The 17,983-nt window shown below is 40.1% G+C and overlaps 2 long non-coding RNA genes across 2 annotated transcripts in view; one reads left to right on the top strand and one right to left on the bottom strand.

Annotated features, from left to right (window-relative positions):
* Positions 1-236: 236 nt before the first annotated feature.
* Positions 237-10,323, top strand: LOC129459438 (uncharacterized). Its single transcript, XR_008649981.2, has 3 exons — positions 237-373; positions 650-788; positions 8,919-10,323. It is a non-coding gene; the product is annotated as an uncharacterized lncRNA (long non-coding RNA).
* The window catches only part of LOC129459433 (uncharacterized), a 29,677-nt gene continuing 19,753 nt past the window's right edge, over positions 8,060-17,983 (bottom strand). Inside the window, exon 4 of the long non-coding RNA XR_008649975.2 lies at positions 8,060-8,262. This is a non-coding gene — a long non-coding RNA (uncharacterized lncRNA). The remainder of the gene's footprint in view (positions 8,263-17,983) is intronic.

Below are 17,983 nucleotides of genomic sequence, written 5' to 3'. Positions count from 1 at the left end.
CCGGAATCGGTCACAGTGATCGGGGCCGACCCTGGAAACAGCAGGTGTCTGCCCTACCACAGGCTCATCCTCAACACCCAGGGCAGCCTGGGGACCGCTGGAAGTGTCGGGGTTGAAAGGGTCCAGACTCCAAAGGAGAGGGGAGGGGAGGGGAGGGGAGGGCGGCGCACGGCGAGGAGAGGGAGCTGGACCTGGAAAGTGCTCGCTGCCCCCAGGGAAACCTGCTGCAACGTAGAGCCGGCGCTGGTGGGCAGAGTGAGCGGGGGCCGCGGGCTGCGAGGTCTGCAGGTCCCCGAGCCCCAGGAGAGGGGATCCTGAGGGACCTGCCCGTGTGTCCTGGCAGCGGGCGCTCGGCCCCGCGGTCTCCCGGCAGGTGAGCGAAGCTGCGGCCTCGGCGGGGGCAGCGTGGCCGGGGCAGCTCCGCGGGGCCAGTGGCTTCCCAGTTTGCGACCTGTGGAGGGAGTTTCAGGTTGTGGCTGCAGCTGGAGGCGCCGCTCCCAGGGTTTGTCAACTTGCGCTGCAGAGGCCGATGCCTGCCTGCCCTTTGGAAAAAGAGATCCTCTGCTCCTTCGCTCCCGACGCTGGCATTTTAGGAGCCTCTGCACGACCCTGCTTTACAAATCCGTCCCTTCTGGCCTCCTTTTTCCAGCGCCCAGGAAAGGCCGTTTCGCCCTGCGAGGGACACAGAGCCGTTGACCGTAGTTGCAACTGGCAGTTGGCGCAGTAAGGACCTGGCCAGCGTTTCAGATTTGCTGGGCCGTGGCTGTCACCCAGGGAGCTGCTAAGGGGTGAGTGTCCCCGCTGCCCGCCCTCTCCCCCCAAAGGTCTGTGCCCTCGGTCTATGGGGTTGGCGGGCCTGCGACCTCCTCCCTTCCTCCATGTAGGGGGTGGCACAAAATCCATCTGAGGACACTCCTTTCCAAATTTCCTAACATCTTCTGTCCGTGATAGAAACAAAAGTAGCAAAAGTACAATACCCGAGGGCTATCTCTCTAGTCTGGTGCCAATAGGCTCTGTGGGATGAAGTTCCTTATCTTACCTGATTATGAGGAACACAGTTCTGTGTATTTTAGCAAATGTATTTGTCCCTGGAATCAACATCACCCCTTCCCCTGAATTCCCACGCACCCACGTGCGTCTGTTCCCCAGTCTCCCCCGACCCCAGGGAGCTGCTCATCTGATTTTTTACCACTCCAAGTTCGTGTCGCCTTTCAGTAACTGCAATCACACAGTAGGTAGTTTTTTGTATCTGATTTCTTTCTCGAAATGCAGTGGGATAATTTAGGAATCAGAGAGACCGAGGGGTTGAGGAGGATTTATTATTATTAGTTGTATTTAGGTGCAACCGCCCAGTCAGATTAACATCTAAAAATACTGAGCCCCAAACAAAGAGTCAGGTTACCTTTTAAGCATTTTGTGGGGTCGGGGGAGATCTGTGCAGGGGGAAGCATATTACAGAATAGAGAAACAAAGACAGTTCTTCAGCTGAGATATGCATTACATTATTTCTCACTTTTCAAGGAAAAACATGTTTTACAACTTGAGTTTATCTGCCTAGTGACCTTGCAGCTGCACAGCTAGAGAAACAGGGTCTTCCCAGACAGACAGAAAAACAGGCAGTTAATTTTTAAAGGACTCCACCTCTTTTTCTTTCTCAGGGGGAATTGGGTTTTCTTACATACAACTGAGTTTTTGCTTAAACATTCTTTAATTTCTTTTAATTCCTGTTTCAGCAGCCTAATGTTTTTGAGCTCCTTTTATGTTATTGCTTAAATCAGTGTGTTCATGTTTATTACTGAGTAGGATTTCAGTCGTGTATACACCCATTATTCATTTTTAGTATGAGAAGGAAACTGTTGAACAGCAGCAGTGCTGGACTTGCTGTCACTGGCTATTTTATTTTGAGATGGAGTCTCCCTCTGTTGCCAGGCTGGAGTGCAGTGGTGCAATCTCGGCTCACTGCAACCTCCGCCTCGTGGGTTCAAGCGATTCTCCTGCCTCAGCCTCCTGAGTAGCTGGAATTACAGGTGCCACCACTGCACCCAGCTGATTTTTGTATTTTTAGTAGAGATGGAGTTTCACCATCTTGGCCAGGCTGGTCTTGAACTGCTGACCTCATGATCTGCCCGCCTCAACCTCCCAAAGTTCAGGGATTACAGGTGTGAGGCACCGCGCCCGACTGTCACTATTTTAAACAGCAGTTTCTAAGTGAACACACTGCTCTGCCACTCAAGACTATAAGAGCATAGATAAATTGCCCAAGCATTTCGTGTTTTCCTCCTCTCCAGGTGATGTGGTTGATCTCCTGATTTATAGGCCAGAACTCTAAAAGTCCCTATCTTCAATACACATTGAACATGGAGTCCTTATTCTTTGGAATGCATTTCTTTCATTTAGTTGTAACATGTTTAAAAATGACCTAAGTGCTGAGGCCGGTGGAACACTTGAGGTTGGGAGTTCGAGACCACCCTGCCAAACGTGGTGAAACCCCGTCTCTACTAAAAATACAAAAATTAGCCGGGTATGGTGGCAGGTGCCTGTAATCCCAGCTACTCGGGAGGCTGAGGCAGAAGAATCACTTGAACCTCGGAGGCGGAGGTTGCAGTGAGCCGAGACTGTGCCACTGCACTCCTGCCTGGGTGACAAGAGCGAGACTCTGTCTTCAAAAAAAAAAAAATGACCTAAGCAAATACATGAAGTGGAGAGGAAAGCACAATAGGTGGTGAGGTGGAACAGGCTTAGGGAGCTGCAGGGCGTGTGACTGTGTGTGGGGTGGCATCCTGCCAAGTGTTAGGGTTAATTTGAGGGGCAGGTCACCAAATGCAGAGCTTTTCCTTTGGGCCAATCTAATTTTATTTCCCTAGGATTCTTTTGTTTTGCTTGGCTAAGAAAATCATCTCAGCCAGTTATAAATATCCTCATGAACCTCAGCGATCTTCTGTGCACAATTTTCAATCAAAGAACTTAAAATTTAGATCTACAGGTCACTCCAGTAAAGACTTTTTTAAAAAAGACACAAATTTGATAGATCTTTAATATAACTCTTCAAGCTCATGGACTCATTTAAGAACAATAGCAAAAATTTTTTATTTTACAATACATGTATTCCTACAGTTAAAAAGTAACAGCCTCTTAGTCCAAAAAAGAAGTTATAACGATTTTTATTCCAGAAGTAATGCATGTTTTCTGTAAAACAAAATTAGAAAACCCCCAGAAGCAAGTAGTCAAGAAAGAAAAAAAATCGCCAGTAATCTAGGATAATCACAAGTAGATTTTTGATGCATGGTCCTTACAATTGTGTGCGTGTTTTGTGTACACATATAAATTTAAAGAAAAATGGTTATGTCCTATCCACTGTATTTATCTAAACCTTTAGTTCATACTGAACTTTCAGGCATGAGATGCTAAATGATTCGCTCTATTACTTAGCTAGTTAGCAGCAAATTGAGGTCAGTTGACTGAAACAAATCCTAGGAACACGCAGGCGTGGTAGAGAGAAGTAACTAATGTTGATATCTTGGTGTGTTTTTTCTATTTTAAAATTATTTTTTCTTTTATCTAAAAAGAAAACTCCATTTCCTACAGATTTTGACTACTGGGATTATGTTGTTCCTGAACTCAGCCTCAACGAGGTAATATTTGAGGAATCAACGTACCCGAGTTTGTTTAAAATGCTGGAGAACTGTCTGTCCAAATCAAAGCAAATCAAACTCGGTTGCTCAAAAATCTTTGTGCAAACAGTTTGAGAGGAGACCTCAGAAATGTCTTCCAGAGGAGAACTTAGTTTAAAAAAATGCTAATTGACTCTAACAAAATAGAAAGTCAGTCCTCAATTTTAATAACTCTCTAGTGTTAGTAGTCTAAGGTGTGAGCATGCCTCAGAATTAGAACCAGTTCATGCTATACTAAGAAATAAATATTTTCTAAATGATGATACGGTGTTATTAGGTTACATTCAAATGAGGAAGACTCATATTTCTTCAATTATAATTATCATCGTCAAGTCATTCACCGCGAAAATATCTGGAATTGGTTCATACAGATACTTACATTAGTTGCCAAACACTCATTTAGTCAGCTGTATTAAAGAAAAAATATATATTATAAAGATTACCTTAATTACTGGAAACACATGCCAGGGTATTTCTGCTTTCATGAATCAAATAGCCAATAAAAAGTTTCCAGATTTTGGAAGGCCCAACACTCTATGATATTGTAGTCAATAGAGAAAATAAGCCCCTGGCGTTTCCTTCTGTATCATAATTATGCTGCATTTTAATTATTATTGTAATAAATCATTAAACAGGCGCTTTAAGTTTTGCTGTGATGGTAGAATTGATTTTGACATTGCTTTGCTGTCCCGTGAACATGACCTCATCCCTCATCAATGTAGCTCTAACCTTGAGATGTCTCTTCATTTCCTTCTTTTTTTTTTTGAGATGGAGTCTCACTCTGTTGCCCAGGCTGGAGTGCAGTGGCGCAATCTTGGCTCACTGCAAACTCCACCTCCCGAGTCCAAGCGATTCTTCTGCCTCAGCCTCCTGAGTAGCTGGGATTACAGGTGCGCACCACCACACCTGGCTAATTTTTGTATTTTTAGTAGAGACGGGGTTTCACCATGTTGGTCAGGCTGGTCTCAAACTCATGACTTCGTGATCCGCCTGCCTCGGCCTCCCAAAGTGCTGGGATTATAGGCCTGAGCCACTGTGCCCAGCCCATTTCCTTTTAGTAACTAGAGTCTAAATCTCTCAGACACATTCTGGAATCCAATGCTCTATATGTATAATGGGTTATAAGCTCTATTAGGATGTAATAAGGATTTAGCCACATTCCCCACAGCACTTTGGGGTACTGCTGCTTCATGAGATTTTTTCTCTGAAGTAGCCTTTCAAAGTCAGCCACAAAAGCTCTTATTCTAGATCATGCTGGCATCTGACCTTTGTAAACATACAAGAAAAAATAGGAAAAACGGAGATGCTAAGGGATACACAGATATCTATTTTGAAAAGCAGCTCTACCCACAAGCTACAGAGACAACATGACCTATAACGTTCAGAGCTGTGTTGATTCTAACAGTTACCCACAGCTATTATGATTTCCTCCCATCACTAAAACTGTCATTGCTAAGATAATCGCTCCAGTTAGAGAAGGTAGAAGATCTAACAAGTAACTAATATCTAAAGGGCAGGGAAAAGAAGTGGAGAGGGTGGTATGATCCCTGGCCTTTCACACTGTTAATATGCCAGGTGATAAAATGTCTCGTTCACTTGGAAACTCTGTCATTCGTCAGGCACTCCTTACAGTGTTTGTTCTCATATATGTCCTCATATTTTTTTCTTTTAAATTGGCTCTGAGAAATGGCTAATGTACAATCTAATCATGTGATAATAAGTGTTAATGACAGTATGATCAGGTGATAACTGTGCTTCATTAACGTGTCTCATTATGATTCTCAGTCCCTTGTGGAAGACTGTGAAGAAAGGACCTTGGGTATTCCAGATTATATTTGACTGTAGCAGTTATGGAGCCCATATCCAGAGAGAAAGGAAGATACCAGAGACACCCTTAAGCTCTTTCTCTAACCTTTGCTTCCCCAAACCTAAACATCCATCAATCACTTCTTAAAATTCACCATATACCAGCCAGGTGCAGTGGCTCACGCCTGTAATCCCAGCACTTTGGGAGGCCAAGGTGGGCGGATCACGAGGTCAAGAGATCAAGACCATGCTGGCCAACATGGAGAAACCCTGTCTCTACTAAAAAAAAATTAGCCGGGCATGGTGGCATGCACCTGTAATCCCAGCTACTCGGGAGGCTGAAGCAGGAAAATTGCTTGAACCTGAGAGGCAGAGGTTGCAGTGAGCCGAGCTTGCGCCACTGCATCTCAGCCTGGCGACAAAGCGAGACTCCGTCTCAAAAAAAAAAAAAGAAATTCACCATTTACCTTCAGCATAATAAAAATAGTATAAATCCTGATATGACAAATAATATGTAAGATCATTTTAATTATAATTGCTGATATATTCTGGTATAAGTATACAGGCATTTATGTCCAAAACATTACAACCTTAATTATCCATAAGCAGGTTCAAATCATTGAGAGAGGATACATTTATGTAAAGGTTTGAACATGTTAAACTTTGGTTCAGCTATACTATTCTTAATCTTAAGAGTAGTATTTCAATCTATCACCCAGATTCCATTTCAATTATTTTTAATTTTCATATATCTATCCCCTATTCTGTGTAAATTTATAGAATGTTTTAATATTTGAGAGCACAAATCTACTGTCACAGTTATTTAATCTTTTGCAATTTTTTCTTAATTATTATTTTATTTTTTAAATTGACATAATAATTGTACACATTTACGGGGTATATGGTGATGTTTGGATACATACAATGAATAGCTAAGAGATTAATTAGCATATGCATCATGTCAAACATTTATCATTTCTTTGTGATGAGAACATTCAATATACTCCTTCTAGCAATTTGAAACTGTATATTATTGTCAACTATAGTCATCTCATAGTGCTATAGAACATTAGAACTTATTTCTCCTGTCTAGCTGTAATTTTGTATTTTTTAACAAATCTCTCTTTATCCCTCTCTCACCCACCTCTCCAGCCTCTAGTATCCTCTGTTCTACTTTTTCCTTCCATGAGACCTTCTATTTTTTAGCATCCACATACAGTGAGAACATGCACTATTTAACTTTCTGTTCTTATTTTACTTAACATAATGTCCTCTGGATTCATCCTGGCTGCTTTTTATGGTTCGTATTTGAAATATGTATGTGTGCACATGTGTGTATGTGTATGGCTGTGTGTGTGTGCATTATGTAGCATATATTAGGTAAACAACTAAATAATTGTAAATAAGACGAAATCTTTTGGGGTATGTAGTGATGTTTGGATATATGCAATGAATAGTTATGTTACAAAATAAGCATAAGACATATCTATCCCACACTTTTATATCTTTAGCATTTTGAGAAACAGTGTTTCTGAGTATCTGTGCTTGCATTCTTATATCTAATAAAGTATTTAATTGACTTACACTTAACATTCTTAAGGCCTAGGGCAAGAATAATAATAAAAACCTATATAGTACATGTTTAAATATTTAAAAGTTATAAATCATGTTAACAAACTGTTAAGTATGCTTTGTTCTCCCACTTTGACACATGTAGCTTCCTAATGAAATTCAAGTTTGGAGCTAGAATTCTTCGGCCCCCAAAGTCCAGTACCAGAATATAAGGGCATGGGGAGAGCTGGTCCCCCAACGTGGTCTCACACCATGACAGGCCTTGTGTGTACACATTTTGGGTACCTCTGTGGATATGTCCAGGCTCAGTCTACCACTGAACCTCTGGGAAACAGCTTTGCATTGGCCCACAGGGCCTCTGGTTGTGCGCTTTCTATACATGGCTCACCATGAAAGACAGAACTGGAGGAGAGAACCATGAACCCTGGAAGCCACATCCAAGCCCTTTGAAGAGAGAATTCTAAGTCTTTATGTCCCACAGCATTATCTAAAAGGTGGTAGGTGGGGTGAGTAACTTATAAAGGAAAAAGGTATAATTGACTCACAGTTCAGCACGGCTGCGGAGGCCTCAGGAAACTCAATCATAGCAGAAGGTGAAGGGGAAGCAAGGCACCTTCTTCACAGAGTGACAGGACAGAGTCAGTGAGTGCAAGCAGGGGAAATGCCAGATGCCCATAAAGCCATCAGATCTTGTGAGAACTCACTCACTATCACAAGAACAGCATGGGAGAAACCACCCCATGATCCAATTACCTCCACCTGGTCCTGCCCTTGACATGTGGGATTATGGGAATTACAATTCGAGGTGAGATTTGTTTGGGGACACGGAGTCAAACCATATCAATGTCAAAGGATTTTCAGCTATGTTTTAAATTTGCCTCAGTATACAACTTTATGTTAACAACTGAGGATCAGGAATGAACACACAAAATTGATTTCCCTGGATTTTTCAAGGGAGAAATCTTGGTAAGAAAAGTGAGATGAGAAATGCAATCTTTGGGAGGCAGTACTCTGTACTAGGAAAGGCTTTTTGTAGTGGGGATCGATGGGTCCATATCCTGTATTCTATGCTTGAGATTTTTGACTTTGAGAATCAGTTTTCCTGTGAGGGCTAATAAAACCCGTCAATCTTCATGGTCGGCAGGAAATCCAATGAGATAACACAGAGACCAATACACGGCTTCTATTAATGTGCCAGATCATCAACGCAAACCTAAGGCAAGAAAACAAATCAAAAGGCAATAGTCACTTGATACTTACTTAGTCTTGATTTAGCTTGATGAATCATAGGTTCCCTTTCTAGAAGGGAAACTGACAATCCGATGGCATTGTAAAGTTCAATTTTGTGGGCTGGGCGCGGTGGCTCACGCTTGTAATCCCAGCACTTTGGGAAGCCGAGGCGGGCGGATCACGAGGTCAGGAGATCGAGACCACGGTGAAACCCCGTCTCTACTAAAATTACAAAAATTAGCCGGGCGTGGTGGCGGGCGCCTGTAGTCCCAGCTACTCGGAGAGGCTGAGGCAGGAGAATGGCGTGAACCCGGGAGGCGGAGCTTGCAGTGAGCCGAGATTGCGCCACTGCACTCCAGCCTGGGCGACAGAGCGAGACTGTCTCAAAAAAAAAAAAAAAAAAAGTTCAATTTTGTGAGAAGCCCTGTGATGGTCAATTGCAAATGTGTCACTGTTTTAAAGACATAGGTCACCCTTCAGGCAAATCATATATTATAAGCACATTTCAGATTTATCTAGAGCATAAAGCATAGCAATATAACAGCAAACATTTATTAAGAGCTTACTATGTGTCAGGTATTATGCTAAGTACTTTATATGGATTTAATCGTAAGGACCATATTATTATCTACTTGTTAGCATGGGGAAGATGAAGTTTATAGAGATTACATACTTGAAGATCTGGAAGCTCATAAGAAATGGAGCTGGAATTTGAATCCACCCTTGTATACATTATACCGTCTAATGACACAAAATTTAGCCTGTTTGATAGCTTTTTTAGGATTATGCTAACATGACATCAAATTAAATTCTGATCTAGTCTAATTTAATTCAATATATACGTATTGGACACTCTTCAGTCTAACTGAACTAATATTTAGTGAGAGGTTAATATAAACTAGGCATTGGTGTATAGATTTGACAAGATGAAAATTTCACCTTCAAGGAGCACTCACAGTTATTAGAAGAGAAAAACGCATAAATAACTGTAATATTGAGTGGTATATTCCAACCTAGTTTTAAACATTGTATTGGTGCTAAGGAAGTTTGAAAAACAAACCAGACACAAAATCTGCCCACAAGTGCTTGTAATTTACTTGAAGAACTCAGTTCTAACACAGTTTCATCAGGTAATTCAGGTAAATATTCACTCTAGGCCCAGATTTATGGCAACTGATAATTACTGATAATTTCTTTAGATTTGTTGATATTCTACTTGATGAAACATTCAAATTTTACTTTAAGTAAATGTGGCCAAAAGTGTCAGAAAATAACCAATTGTGCTTTTTATAAAATAAAAATTAACAATGCTTGACTAAAGCCACCACACAGAGTGACTGTCATTATGGGTATGCTGTCTTTGAATGTTAAGGTATTAATCACAGAAGAGGAAACTCAGCCCTGGTAATTTCCTATTGGGTAGTTAATCATTTCTGTTAGTTACATTTTGACTAATCATCCATCCATCCATCCGTCCATCCATTCATCCATCCATTCATCCATCCATCCATCCATCCATCCAGCTAATATCCTATCCCACTCCACAGGAATATGGTGGGCATCTTAATATTAGCTGTTAAGCTGAAGCTGGCTCATATAGGCTTGTGAGGGACGATTGTTAAATTTCTGAAAACTTTACATGCTTTCCATACAACCATTAAAAAACTAAATTTTATAAACTTAAATAAATTATATTACAAATAAAGTTAATAGATACACAAAACTCATCATTTCCTAATAATTTTACTATATTTTGGTATTATCTGTGCTCTTAAGGTTATTCACATTTACTATACCTGTATGATGAAGTTACTGCAATAATGGTGTGTTACTTTGCATCTCTTCTCAACTCCACATTCTGTGATGTCATGTTAGTAGCTTGAAATAAACTGTAAAGGGACTATTTATACTTTGGGAATTAGCAAACACACTTCAGTATATGTCATAGAGTAAAAACAGCTGGAGCAAGTGTTCTAAGTAATGGAGATCTTTGAAAGTACCACTTAGTTCCTTATTTATTTTGTAATGCATACCTTTTACTTTACTAAACACTTTAAATAAACCAAGTCCATTTAATAATTTTAAAAAGTAAATTATCTCTGGAGGTTTTATAATTTTTACAAAAACCTAGTCTGATACACAGCCATACTCTGTGTAGCAATCCCTTTAACTCTTAACTGTTTCTTCTGGCAGTTGTTTTAACATTTAGAAACAATATTCTTACATTGCTTTTATTTGAATTACCAATTCTGGACATTATATATTAATTTCCTATTACAATAAATGAAAACATTGCTCTTTCAAATTCCATTCTTTTCTTCATACCATCTTCCTAAAGTCAGTGACCTCAGTATTTTTAGTTAAATCTATCATTGCTCATCTTATTATTACTATATGTGTTTTGGTAATGGTAGGTGCAACTAGTGTATGCCAAATCTTTTTTCCGTTTTATAAAGCATTTTTTCCCTAAATTTAATAATTGAGTCCTTGTATAATGTTTTTAGTTGCATAATTCTCTCTACTAATGTGTGTTAGCCACTATCACTGTTGTTGTTTCTCTTATTGTTTTCCATACATCCTTAATTACATTGGAATGTTTAATCATATCATCTACTTTAACAATGAGTTCAATATACATTAGCTATTGTCACTGTTGTTGATTCTCTTATTGTTTTCCATATATCCTTAATTATATCGGAATGTTTTATCATATCATCTATTTTAACAATTCCTGAAGTCCTCCTTCCTGAAATCTTCCACCTTCTCCAATTTGTGCTGGTTTCTCTCTAGCCTTGCTGCACTGGTGTCATCCTAGGACATATTTAGGCTTTGTGGTTGGAGCTATTATGTTTGGAAAACATGTCTTCCTCTTTCTTAGTTTAAGCCATTGCTTTACTGTATTACATCTACTAGTAGTTTTCTAAGAAAGGGTATATAGGAGATAGATTTTATGACACATCAAAATACTTCATTCTACCACATTTTATTCCAGAAATTGAAATTGAAATTATTTTCTCCTGGAATTTTGAAAGCACTTCTTTGTATTTTAGCAGCCCATGTTGTTATTAGAATATCTGTTGTCTGGTACCCTTGAATTTCACCTTCTATCGTGTGTGTGTGTGTGTATGTGTGTGTGTTTTAATTCAGTGAGCTGGACATTTATTGAGCATTTTCATTTTCCTTTAGTTTTATCATGGAAGAGTACCTTGACTTTATCTTCCAACCATGGTATTATTATTATTTTTTAACTTCAGGAACCATATTTTAAAATTTCTAAAGGGCTTTATAAGTCACTTTGTTGTAAATGACTCATGCTACATTTACTTATGTTTTACTCTATGTCCACTCTGAGAGTCTTTGTGTTATAATAGGTGATTTCTATACCACTTATTTATTAATATAATATATATGGATAATTAAATTTGACCTTTTATTTTATATTATGCTCTTTACTTTTCATTCATTTTGCTAAACACTTGATGGGATTCTTCAATCTGCACATCATGCCTCTAAAAAATACTGCATGGTATTCAAGTTTGTTAATTTCATAATCTAAGAACTCAATCTTCTTTTATTTCTCCGTACTTCTTCCACCAACCCTACAGTTTGGAATAATACTGAATTTATGTTGTATATATTTAATAAATATTGTTTACTTGACATTCCACTGTGTGTTTGCTATATAGAGACTGTCAGGAACCTAATTTATTTAATTTCCTCAAGTACACGGTGTTATTAGACATTATAAAAATATTTACTGAATAAATCAATGGTAGGATTACCTCATCCAGAGAATAGAACCTATTGCTCCAAATTAAATTTTACTTGTGTGATATATGGTGGAAATACATTAGAACACCCTACCTCTCAGGCTGTAACATTATGATCTAGGAGAAAGGTAGTTGTAGGCCCTTCTTGAGTTATATTTTTTTGAAAGGAGATGCTATTCTCACTTACCATCGTACTATTATTTTTCTCTGGGAATACTTCTCCGATTTATAATAGAGGTCAGTGAGGGAAAATAGTCTTTCCCTTTTAGCAATTTATTTTATGATCAAAATCAATAAAGCCTATCTGTTCAATAAAAACAAGATGCCTACAAAAAAAAACAAAAAAAATCCATTACACAATTTTCATTCTTATTACTAGATTTCTTTCAAACAGGAGATGGTTAAATAACACAGCTTAAAATATATCCTAAGACTTCCCAATTTAGTCCTATTTTGCTTTTTTTTTCAGGCTCTCTTTAATTAGCCTGATGGCAGCTCATCAATGTCTCAGTATTTCTGAATTTCTCACAATGTTCTTTAAATGTAATACAGCTCTGTATATCAAACTTTTTAGAAAGAAGAGATCTAACACAGTTCAGATTTAGATTTCAGTAGATTCAAAATAATGTGCTGTGTAGAGTTTATTAAGGCTTTTTACATGAAAGTGATTAGCACTTGTAACTAGGTAAATACTTAGCAATGTTCTACACAATTATCTCCAGGATTGATCTAGAGAATTTCACTTGTCTATCATTTTCTTCTTTCATATTTCCTTCCTTCATGTTTAAATGAGAAGAGACCAATTAACCCCTGACTCAGTCGTTGACAATGTTTCCTTCACTTCTTGTTTTCCTGAGACTGGGTGTAGTTTGACTGAGTAATAAGGCAATACAGGGAAGTTGGCAAGGAGGTAAGAGTAAGGTGAGTGGGTTGCATGTATGCCAGTCCTCAAAAGACTCATCAATAGCCTGTGCCAGGCTGGGCATACCATTTATTATGGATATAAATGGACATTACAGTCTTGGGATTGCCATCTGGTTCTAACATTAGACCACAAGGGCTTTGAGAAGATCACATAGCCAATCACCCTGTCTGCCTTCCTTCCTTCCCTGCAAACATCACTCTGTGCCAGACACCATTCTAGTGAACAAAACAGATGGAAGGATACTGACAAAGACAACATACACATTAGATAATTTGTATGTCTAGTATCTTAGAAAGTAATAGGTACTGTGGAGAAAAGTAAAGCTGAGAAGGGCATAGGGAATGCTGGAAGCAGGGAGTGAGACCATTGGCTTTGCCCAAATCTACTGAATCAGAACATCCAAAGATGTGAGAAGCAGGTATCTAAATTATAAACAAGCTCCCCAAAGGATCATGATACCTTCCAAAGTGTGAGAATTACTGACGTAAATAAAATTCCTACTGCTGCACTGCATCTCAGAAGTAGAGGAAGCACATTCTTCTCCAAAAGTTTCATAACATTTTTGTTCATTGAGGCTGTTTTTCTGTTTGAGCTTCCTTTGAACATATATTAAAGGCTTCTTAGCATCCACATGCTTATTTCCATGGCTCCCCTGCTAATGGGAGGGCATACTGGGTTTTAAACTCTTGAAGCAAATATATTCCTTTTTTGCTCTAGAGAGCCTGCTCCTTTTTTGAATGATCCCTAACTTTGAAATTGCTAGTAGTTTGTTAGAGATCTTGAGGAGCTAAACAAATAAGTGAGAGGCATCTTGACACAGTGAAAAAAAGTTGGGTTCAGAAAAGCTGAGTTTGAATTTGTGTTACTACTAACTACTTGTATAGCCTTTCTGGGCCTCCATTTTTCATTCGCAAAAACTGGAGTAATGCATAAATCCCAGGACTGCTGGAAGGATTAAATACAATAACATGTAAAATCTGCTAGCACAGTATCTAGCACATATGACATGCTCAACAAATGCTAGTTCATATAATATGATACGACATGGTATTATGCTTCATCCAAGGACCAGTACACATGACTCAGTTAGTGAAGCTTTCTATGCCTGTAGGAGGAGTTCTATATGAGAGCATTTATTATCAATGATATTGGTAGAAATTTTACACTTACTGGGAACTTTGGATACTGTATTTGCTGCAGATAATTATACCAACAAAATGCCAAGACCCCGGGAGCAATATGCCTCAACAGAGTGTCAATACACTTTAATAATTCTCTTCATAAAGTAAAGGTCTGCTTCAAAAGATAACCTTAAGACTCCATATCTTTGATTCTGTTAGTTCCTAAGATACAAAAGAAAATGCTGCTCTGTGTGTATGGGTAGGTAGTTGACGAGGCTGATGTGTGTGTGTGGGAAGGGATGGGACATTTCTCAGGATTCTGGTTTTAAAGGTTTATTAAATATGTGAAGAACCAGAGGAAGATCACAATGCTGACTGTGAGAATACAATTGTTCTGTGTGGACTTACTTTTTTAAGCCTGAGAGGCTGTTAGCAACTCGGGGTTCTGCCCTGGAAAGCAGCAGGTTTACTGTTATGGGATCCTGTTGGTCTCTGGCTGCCAGAGTCTGTGTGACAGCAGACTGAAATTGATCTCCATTCTTGCAGACAATGATGAGCCTTATTGGCTCGAGCCAGGACTTCTCAAGAACATGGGATGGACACGTTCTCTTGCTCCTTCTCATAATTCAGGAAATATACTTGTCCCTGGGGCAGAACATTGGGTTACTTGTGGGGCAAGAATATGAAATGCTCGCCTTCCAAACCAACAGAACCTTCATGTGACGATGACTATCCAGCTACAGCACTCACCTTTCCATGCTACAAATCACTAAGCTTGGCACCCTCATGTCAGACTAAGAAGACAAAGAGTTTATAATGTGAGGACAATTTACAAATTGTTTCCTTAACAAAGAAGAGTCTCAGAGGGTATTTAATAAAATATTGTTTTATTCCCTTTTCTTACATACTATTTTTACATAAAGTCGAGCCAGCAAAGCTCTTTTAAAATTAGTCTTTATTTATTAAACATATCATTAATCCTTTTCAATGAGAGAGAAGTAAACTTTAAATGATCAGAAGTGGGAAATGAATTAGTACAATTCTAGAAGAATACATTATTCCTCAATCCAATAATTTCACAAGCATCATTATTGCATTTTCCACAGCCCATTAGTAAGACAGTAGTGTCCATTCAGATTTGGTTTTTAATCACTCCTTGGGAGAAATGTTGTTACAGTTGGGATCTTTTTTGAAAAATTTGCCTATGGGGCTAGAATATAAACTTATAAACAGTCACAGAACCAATCTGTCTGAAGGCATTTTTTTCTATAAAACATGATAATCCTAGGAACCTGTTGGGAAGATGGCTGCATAGCATCAGCTCCGGTCTGCAGCTCCCAGTGAGATCGACGCAGAAGGAGGGTGATTTCTGCATTTCCAACTGAGGTACCCAGTTCATCTCATTGGGACTGACTGGACAGTGGCTGCAGCCCACGGAGAGTGAGCCAAAGGAGGGTGGCGCATCGCCTCACCCAGGAAGCACAGGGGGTCAGGATTTCGTTCCTAGCCAAGAGAAGCCATGAGAGACTGTTCTGGAAGGAATAGTGCACTCCCACCCAGATACTGCACTTTTTCCACAGTCTTTGCAGCTGGCAGACCAGGTGATTCCTTCCGGTGCCTGGCTTGCTGGGTCCCACCCCCACGGAGTCCAACAAGCTAAGATCCACTGGCTTGAAATTCTCGCTGCCAGCACAGCAGTCTGAGGTCCACCTGGGATGCTGGAGCTTGGCGGGGGAAGGGTGCATGCCATTGCTGAGGCTTGAGTAGGCGATTTTACCTTCACTGTGTAAACAAAGCTTCAGGGAAGTTCGAACTGGGTGGAGCCCACTACAGCCCAGCAAGGCCGGTGAGGCCAGTCTGCCTCTCTAGGCAGGGCATCTCTGATTAAAAAGGCAGCAGCCCCAGCCAGGGACTTATAGATAAAACCCCCGTCTCCCTGGGACAGAACACCTGGGGGAAGGGGTGGCTGTGGGCGCAGCCTCAGCAGACTTAAACGGCCCTGCCTCACAGCTCTTAAGAGAGCAGTGGATCTCCCAGCACAGATTCAATCTCTGATAAGGGACAGGCTGCCTCCTCAAGTGGGTCCCAGACACCCGTGTATCCTGACTGGGAGATGCCTCCCAGTAGGGGCCAACAGACACCTCATACAGGAGAACTCTTGCTGGCATCTGGCAGGTGCCCCTCTGGGATGAAGCTTCCAGAGGAAGGAACAGCCAGCAATCTTTGCTGTTCTGCAGCCTCCACTGGTGATACCCAGGCAAACAGGGTCTGGAGTGGACCTCCAGCAAACTCCAGCAGACCTGCAGAAGAGGGGCCTGTTAGAAGGAAAACTAACAAACAGAAAGGAATAGTAGCAACATTGACAAAATAGACGTCCACTCAGAGACCCCATGCGAAGATCACCAACATCAAAGACCAAAGGTAGATAAATCCAAGAAGATGGGGAGAAACCAGTGCAAAAAGGCTGAAAACTCCAAAAAACAGAATGCTTCTTCTCCTCCAAAGGATCACAACTCCTCACCAGCGAGGGAACAAAACTGGATGGAGAATGAGTTTGACGAATTGACAGAAGTAGGCTTCAGAAGGTGAGTAATAACAAACTCCTGTGAGCTAAAGGAGCATGTTCTAACCCAATACAAGGAAGCTAAGAACGTTGAAAAAAGGTTAGATGAATTGCTAACTAGAATAATCAGTTTAGAGAAGAACATAAATGACCTGATGGAGCTGAAAAACACAGCATGAGAACTTCATGAAGCACACACAAGTATCAATAGCCGAATCAATCAAATGGAAGAAAAGATATCAGAGATTGAAGGTCAATTCAATGAAATAAAGCAAGAAGACAAGACTAGAGAAAAAAGAGTGAAAACAAATGAAGAAAGCCTTCAAGAAATACGGGATGATGTGAAAAGGCCAAATCTACGTGTGATTAGTGTACCTGAAAGTGACGGGGAGAATGGAACTAAGTTGGAAAACACTCTTCAGGGTATTATTAGGAGAACTTCCCCAACCTAACAAGGCAGGCCAACATTCAAATTCAGGAAATACAGAGAACACCACAGAGATATTCCTTGAGAAGAGCACACCAAGACACAAAATCATCAGATTCATCAAGGTTGAAATGAATGGAAAATTAAGGGCAGCCAGAGAGAAAGGTGAGGTTACCCATAAAGGGAAGCCCATCAGACTAACAGTGGATCTCTCAGCAGGAACCCTACAAGCCAGAAGAGAGTGGGGGCCAATATTCAACATTCTTAAAGAAAACAATTTTCAATCCAGAATTTCATATCCAGCCAAACTACGCTTCATAAGTGAAGGAGAAATAAAATCCTTTACAGACAAGCAATTGCTGAGAGATGTTGTCACTACCAGGCCTGCCATACAAGAGTCCCTGAAGGAAGTACTAAACATGGAAAGGAACAACTGGCACCAGCCACTGAAAAAACATACCAAATTGTAAAGACCATCGATGCTGTGAAGAAACTGCATCAACTAACAGGCAAAATAACCAGCTAGCATCATAATGACAGGATCAGATTCACAATATTAACCATAAAGGTAAACGGGCTAAATGTCCCAATTAAAAGACACAGACTGGCAAATTGGATAAAGAATCAAGACCCATCCATGTGCTGTATTCAGGAGACATATCTCATGTGAAAAGACACACTAGGCTCAAAATAAAGGGATGAAGGAATATTTACCAAGCAAATAGAAAGCCAAAGAAAAGTAGGGTTTGCAATCATAGTTTCTGATAAAACAGACTTTAAACCAACAAAGATCAAAAGAGACAAAGAAGGCCAGTACATAATGGTAAAGGGATCAATGCAACCAGAAGAGCTAACTATCCTAAATATATATGCACCCAATACAGGAGCACCCAAATTC

This window comes from Symphalangus syndactylus, chromosome 13 (assembly GCF_028878055.3).
Source record: "Symphalangus syndactylus isolate Jambi chromosome 13, NHGRI_mSymSyn1-v2.1_pri, whole genome shotgun sequence".
NCBI lineage: Eukaryota > Metazoa > Chordata > Mammalia > Primates > Hylobatidae > Symphalangus > Symphalangus syndactylus.
The sequence above is the reverse complement of the archived record's forward strand: the minus strand, read 5'-3'. Positions and strand labels throughout refer to the sequence as shown.